The 6,720-nt window shown below is 43.5% G+C and overlaps 1 protein-coding gene across 1 annotated transcript in view; it reads right to left on the bottom strand.

Moving 5' to 3' along the window:
- Window positions 1–6,720, bottom strand: part of LOC110336994 (pregnancy-specific glycoprotein 22-like) — a 485,734-nt gene that overhangs the window by 12,545 nt on the left and 466,469 nt on the right. The window lies entirely within an intron of this gene.

Raw genomic sequence — 6,720 nt, forward strand, 5'->3', positions numbered from 1 at the left:
TCTCTCTCTCTCTCTCTCTCTCTCTCTCTCTCTCTCTCTCTCTCTCTCTCTCTCTCTCTGTGTGTGTGTATTTCTCTAAATCCATCTCTCTCTCTCTCTGACACCAATTTTGGTTCATCCAGGAGTAATCCGGGATGCAAGAAGAAATGGAAGAGACAGAGCTAGCTGGAATGAGATGATTGGGAACTGTTTGTGCCTGTGGGCTTGGGCTGGGAATTAATATCTGGATCTATTCATAAAGCCAAAGCTTCATCCTAAAGCTCAATGCTGACATTTCAATAATCCACTTACCAAGACCTGTAAGTTTTTTCCCTGTGGTCCTATTGGCAACAATGGTCAAGTTCTAGACAAGAGAAATATAGGATCCATTAGTAGTAGTGGTGCTGCTGGGAATGAAGAGCTCTTGGGAGTGGGACTGGGGCTTCCCACTGATAATCCAAGACTAACGTGCAAGGGAGTGGGAGGCTGCATGGAAGGAGAGATTGAGGTTTGACATTGCATGGTAATGGATGTCTGAGGGGAATATCAATAGGACATCTGAGCCACTAAAGCAAACAGAACAAAGCCACATGTGATGTAAGCAGAGGGAAGGGGAAATCCTGGTCTATAGAAGGATGTAATATCTGTGCTATAACATCAGTTAAACAGGTCCCAGTCAGAGCTAGGGTGCAGCTTTCTAAAATAATATTCATATAGCATGCACAAGCCCTGGTCTATCACCAGCATACACAGGGAAGATCAACACTAAATACCCATGTGTTCACTAACTTTGAGTCTAAGATGTCCCCTGCACTCCATCACCATGACTCTCTCAAGGCAAGTAAAGTCCCTCCAACCAATTCTAGCTCAATTTTGGACCTGGCTGCATGTCCTTGAGCTAGGCCAGAATGCCCTTGTCTTCATGAGGTGCAGAGGGTCTGTGTCATGAACCGAGGAGCAATCAAGTGTCCTGGCTCTATCCCTCTGTATTAGACAGATGTATCAAGAATGGGATGGAAGTTAACACACTTAATTAATACAATTAACACTGTATTCCTCAGAATTAATGGTCAGGGTGAATGGGTCACTGTAGATGACACTCACTGAGTTCCAGGTTTTACATTCCTAAGGTCCTGTGTCAGGTGGGACATAAGTGAGAGTTTCTGTCCTCTGACAGATCCAGCTGGTCACCTGCTGAGAGGCTGTGACCATTTACCCTTCACAGGTAAGTTTATTCTGTGTCTCAGGTTCATGCGTTAAAGCTACCATCCTCACTCTCCCTGGGGTTAGAATTGTCACTTCTGATGGTGTCATTGGGGAGAACTGCTGTGAGACATCAGACAGAATATGGTCCCTGTGGGACCTCTGATGCTTACAAAGGCCTCATTCATCAACTGTTAGTCTCTGTACACTCCACCCCCAATGCGTGTCCTTAGAGAATCAGGCAGAAGTAGCTGAGTGCTCAGACATGGTAGGTCTCCTGTGCTGTGTGGGAGAAACAGTCTCTGTCACATGATGGTACAGACCTATCACCTAAATTCATAGCCCCAGTGTCTCTCCTGGTCCTCAGTGACCCACTGCCTCCCTTGCACCATGAAGCTGTGTCCCTCCAGCTACACTGACCTCCACCTCTGAGGTTGTGCGAGCACCCTAAAAGACATTGCTTCTCAAAGTTGTGCTAGAGATCACATATATGAACTTCCCTTAGAAACATTCAGTCTGTCCTCAGGGCTTGATGTTTCTTTAGAAATCTCACATGAGACAATGAGAAGGACTGGAATTCAGCTCACTACCCAGGCTAGACCATCATAACATGTGCCAACCTTCCCAGGGGTAACATGGTGACTGGCATGAGGCACAGGATCACAAAAGGCAAAGGATGAGCATCAGAAGAATGGAGGGTATGAGAGTCAGGCAGGCAGGCAGGCTTAAGAGAAAACCACTTTCTTCCTTCACATGGAATGCTCTATACTCCACAGGTGAGGACCATGTAGATATAATTTGTGATACAGAGGTTTTTGTGACTGGTGGTTTTATTCTAACATTTAATGTATATTGTTATATTAGCAACATGCATATCTGTGCACAACAGCATGCCTTGTACCAACACAGGTCAGAAAGGGGCATTGGATCCTCTGAACCTGGAGTGACAAACAGTTATAATTAGCCATGGATGTGCTAGGAACCGATCTTAGCTTCTCTATAGGAAATTCTACTACTCATAACCACAGAGCAATCTCTCCAGCCCTCCAGGATGAGTGTTTTACAGAAGCAGATCTGACTGGCAAAAGTTAGAGAGCAAGCACGTGCTGGAACTATAGCTCTCAGGACACGTGTGTTTGGCATATCCTGGATAGGAATCTGAGATGCTAACTTTCTCAATGTGAGAGCATTGTTACTAAAACCCAATCCTTGCAAGGATGATTTCCTTAAAGAGCACAATCAGGTGATGAGGGGGAAATGGTAAAGTTGTGTGAAATCAATGACTCCTTAGCCAAGGGAGCCCTGTGTTAGATGCAGGATCTAATGGGAGGCTAAAGAAAAACCCTGTTCATTGTGTCCCAGGAGGAGCAACTGTTAGACAGCAGTGGTTGCATGATTGCCTATCTAGTACATGGTCTCAGGAGTCCTGCAATGCTTCACAAATTCTACAAAAACAAGTGTCTTACTTCTGGAGTCTCATCTGACTGTCCAATTGTTTTCAGTTCTTGGACAAGATGTCCCCTTGAGCAGCTGATGACCAAGATTAACATCATCTGCTCCCTGATTCACAGGCACCTGAGAAGGCCTCCAGGGTGGAGATACTGGATACGTGGCTAGAGACAGAGAACTTGTGCTTCACATCTGTCACCTGTGTCCTGTGTGAGAGAAATGTGGCCACCGAGTTCCAGGGGTGCCTCAGTTTCCCTGAAACACCACTCTTGGTTTACAAATATTGCAGTGTCTACAAGATAGACTTAAATATGAACAACAGCCTACACTGGGGCGGACAGCTGTTCAGATCAGCAATGTCTGTTACCATTTGCCTGAAGAAAATGGTTCATTAGACTTTCTCCCTCAGGACATGAATCATCAAGAGCACCTATTGTTTGTCCCTCTCCTGGGGACAGTGACCTTCCTGTAAAGTCTCAAAAGCCATCAGAACAGGTGGTTGATTACAGAGGCAATTGAACAGCTGTACTCTCCATGCTGAGATGCAGAAGGAGATGCACAGTGACCCATCCTACCTGTGGCTTTCATAGCAGTGCACTGACTGGTTCCCTGAGCTAGGACATTCAGACAGATAATGAATCATTCTGCTCTGTTAACTCTTGCAGTTCATATCCCAAGACTGCACACACTACCCAAGGGCACCTAAAGTCAGTATTCAGGGATATTTATACAAAGCCAGGACTTACTCATCGGCCCTCTTCTACTATGAGTCCATTGATTCTGCAGCCAGATTCTCAGGTCCACAGATCTTTCTGAGGATGTATTTATGGTGAAAGTAAAAAATCTGGGCTTATCATGATTCTATGACAGAGTTTCACACAGAAGAGCATATACACACTTACACATAGCATGTATACACAAAGAGAGAGACATGTATATACACACACACTCTGTCTCTCTGTATCTCTTTCTGTCTCTCTTTCATGTACACACACACACACACACACACACACATCCTGCTCTGAATAGGGTAAAACATTCTGCTATTTCAGTTTGTCTACACTGGCTGTGTCTTCAAATAAATTCTAAAACACCAAAGTGGCACAAATTTCTGACAGGATGAAGCTGCTTGTTTTCTAATGCTGACCTCATCCCCTAAAGCTGTTTGCACAAGAGGATCTGCGAGTAGCTTCTGAAAAACTGCACTCAGTTAATTCTAATTGGTAAAAATGATGCCAAGAACCCAGCCAATAGCTGGGGAGAAGAGAGAGGCAGGGCTTTAGGTTGAAGAAGGAGTGAGAGCTGCCATGCCAAGGGGGATGGGCAGTTAGAAGAAACAGAGTACCATTTTAAAGGTGCAGAAGAACACAGCTCACAGGGCAGAGTGATTGGGTCAAGAGCGGCCAAGATGGAATATAGAATTTAGTAACTAGTAACTCAGAGTTATCAGTTGGAGGTAGATCCTAACAGTGTGGAGTTTGGACAGTTGCCCAACTATTGTGCTTCTTAAGGTATATAGAAATATAAAGGTGGCACTGGGAGCTGATGCTGTAACACAACACTCCATAAGGAAATACTGACAGGAGAAAGCTGGTCTCCCAGGAGTTCTGGCACACCTTGAACACAAGGAAGACCACAACTTCTGTTCTTAAGGACCTGCCCAGAGCCATGAGGACACAGGAACCAAGAAACATCCGGAGACAAGATCCTTCCAGTTTCTGTCTGCCCCCAAAGCTGATCCTATGCCACAGCTCTCCATACCCAAACTTCTTTCAGAGAAAAAATGGTCTCCAAGGAATCCTGATACACAGGCTTGCAGGAGGAAAATGTCACAGTCAGAGACAGAAATCCAACCACCAACAGAGATATCCAGATGGTGAGAGGCAAGGGCAAGAAGACAAGTAACAGAAACCAAGGCTATTTGCCATCATCAGAACCTCTCATCATCATCTCTCACCACAGTGAGCCCTAGGTAACCCAACACACCAGAAAAGCAAGATTCTGATTTAAAATCAGATCTCATGATGATGAGAGGGACATAAATAAATCCCTTAAAGAAATACAGAAGACAGGTATACAGCTAGAAGACCTTAAAGAGAAAACACAAAAGTCCCTTAAAGAATTACAGGAAAACATAAACATCAGGTGTAGGAATTGAAGAAAACTATCCAAGAGCTAAAAATGGAAATAGAATCAGTAAAGAAATCACAAAAGAAGACAACCTTGGAGATAAAAACTAGGAAAGAGACTAGGAGTCATAAACACAAGCATCAACAACAGAATACAAGAGATAGAAGAGAGAATCTCAGGTGCAGGAGATACCATTGAAAACATTGACGCAACAGTCAAAGATAATGCAAAATGAAAAAAACTCCTAACACAAAACATCCAGGAAGTTTAAAACACAATGAGAAGCCCAAACCTAAGTATAGTAGGTATTGAAGAGCTAAGACTCCCAACATGAAAGGCCAGTAAATATTTGCAACATAATTATAGAAGAAAACTCCCCTAACCTAAAGAAAGAGACACCCATGAACATACAAGAAGCCTACAGAACTCCAAATAGACTGGACCAGAAAATGAATTACCCCATCACATAATAGTCAAAATAACACTTTGGGCCTGTCAGTGGACCATCTTTTCCTCAGGCCCCTCTCCATTTCCATCCCTGTAATTCTTTCAGACAGGAACAATTATGGGTAAAAGTTGTGGCAGTGGGAAGGCAACCCCATCCCTCACTTGATATTCTGTCTTCCAACTTTAAGTGGACTTTATAAGTTCCCTCTCCCTATGGTGAGGCATTTTAACTAAGGTCCCTCCCTCCCTTTCAGTCTTGACAGTCTCTTACTTCTCAGGTCTCTGGTACATTCCAGAGGGTTGCCTCAACCTCTACTTGCCCAAGGTCGCCTGTTTCCATTCTTTATGCTAACCCTCACTTTCTTCTCCTTCCCAAGTGGGACTGAGACATCCACACTCAGGAACTTCAGATTGTTGATCTTTTTGAGTTCTGTGGACTGTATCTTGTGTATTCTGTACTTCTTTTTTGGCTAACACCCACTAACTAGTGAGTATGTACCATGCATGTCTTTTTGGATCTGAGTTACCTCACTCAGGATGATATTTTCTAGTTCCATCATTTGGTTGCAAAACTCAGGATTTCCTTGTTCTTAATAGCTGAGTTGTATTCCATTGTGTAAATGAAACACATTTTCTGTATCCATTCTTTTGTGCTGGGACATCTGGATTGTTTCCACCTTCTGGCTATCACAAATAAACCCACTTTGAACATAGTGCAACATGTGCCCCTCTGGCACAGTGGGGAATTTTTGCCTATATTCTCAAGAGTGGGATTATGGCAGGGCATCTTTTGGGTATGTTCATTATTTCGGTGGATCTGCTTCAAGTATATCTCCATTTAATTTGATACAGGTACAGGACTGCTGGGTCTGTGTTCATTCAGAGATGATACACCTAACACTCAAGAGACTATAGGCCCCAGGGAGTTTAGATGTCAGGTGAAGTGTGACAGGTACAGACATCCACCTGGAGACAGGGGTTGGGGAAGAGGTATGGGATGTGGAACAGTCAGAGGGAGGATGTGAAGGGGGAAAATAAAATATGGAGTGTGAAGAAGAAAGAATAATGGATTATTCAACTTCTCCAGAAAGAATTAAATCAATATCCCTCATGATAGCTGAAATAATAACACATTACATTCCTTGTTAATAATTTTCAAATATATCTACTGACTAGTGAGCTAAGAGTATTTACTCAGTGGTCAAAGAATACTTAGCTATATCTCGAATTGCTTATTTCTTTCTTTTTTTCTTTCTTTCTTTCTTTCTTTCTTTCTTTCTTTCTTTCTTTATTATTTTCTTTATTTACATTTCAAATGCTATCCCGAAAGTTCCCTATACGCCACCCCCGCCCCTGCTCTCCTACCCACCCACTCCCACTACTTGGCCCTGGCCTTCCCCTGTGCTAGGTCATATAAAGTTTGCACGACCAAGGGGCCTCTCTTCCCAATGATGGCCAATTAGGCCATCTTCAACTACATATGCAGCTAGAGACATGAGCTCAGGGGGTACT

Source organism: Mus pahari, chromosome 19, assembly GCF_900095145.1.
Source record: "Mus pahari chromosome 19, PAHARI_EIJ_v1.1, whole genome shotgun sequence".
Taxonomy (NCBI): Eukaryota; Metazoa; Chordata; class Mammalia; order Rodentia; family Muridae; genus Mus; species Mus pahari.